Raw genomic sequence first — 720 nt, forward strand, 5'->3', positions numbered from 1 at the left:
GAAACACTCATCTGGAAAGTGGGGCAGTGAATTTAGTAGAGAAACACAATAGGATCTCTGGGCAAGCTGAGTGCCCACTTGAGGTTTGTGGTCAGAAATGTAAAGTGTGGCTAGTCAGTACGGCTGAGAAGTTTCCCTGGCGATATTCGGGTACTTGGTGCAGGTGCAGTGTAGGTAGGGCTTTGGGGTTAAGCAAGGTGGAGGTGTGTCAGGAGAGTCCAATGGAAGGGAAGGAGAGGGGAGGGCTGGTGCAAAGGGTCGGTACTGTCACAGGCCATAGAATCCAAGCTGGAGAGGAAGGTTCATGAGGAGGTGAAGGAGGTAAAGGACAGACTGTGAAAGAGGGTGAGTTCAATGGAATGGAGGTCCCAAAGGGGGCCAAGAATAGAGTAAATGAACTAAAACCCAAGAGGTGGTAGTCAGAGAGTGGGAATTCAGCAGTGCCCAGTTCTAGGCTATAGCCACAGGACTGGGTGGCAGAGGAAGGAAAGAGTCTGACGGGGAGAGGTGGTCAAAGACCATGCACAGGTGTGCCTGGGTGGCTCAGTGGGTTAAGCCTTTGCCTTCGGCTAGGTCATGATATCAGTGTCCTGGGATTGAGTCCCGCATTGGGCTCTCTGCTCAGTGGGAAGCTTGCTTCCCTTTCTCTCTTTCTCTGCCTGCCTACTTGTGATCTGTCTGTCAAATAAATAAAATCTTTTTTTTTTTTTAAAGATTTTA

The sequence above is a fragment of the Mustela nigripes genome, chromosome 13 (assembly GCF_022355385.1).
Source record: "Mustela nigripes isolate SB6536 chromosome 13, MUSNIG.SB6536, whole genome shotgun sequence".
Lineage (NCBI taxonomy): Eukaryota > Metazoa > Chordata > Mammalia > Carnivora > Mustelidae > Mustela > Mustela nigripes.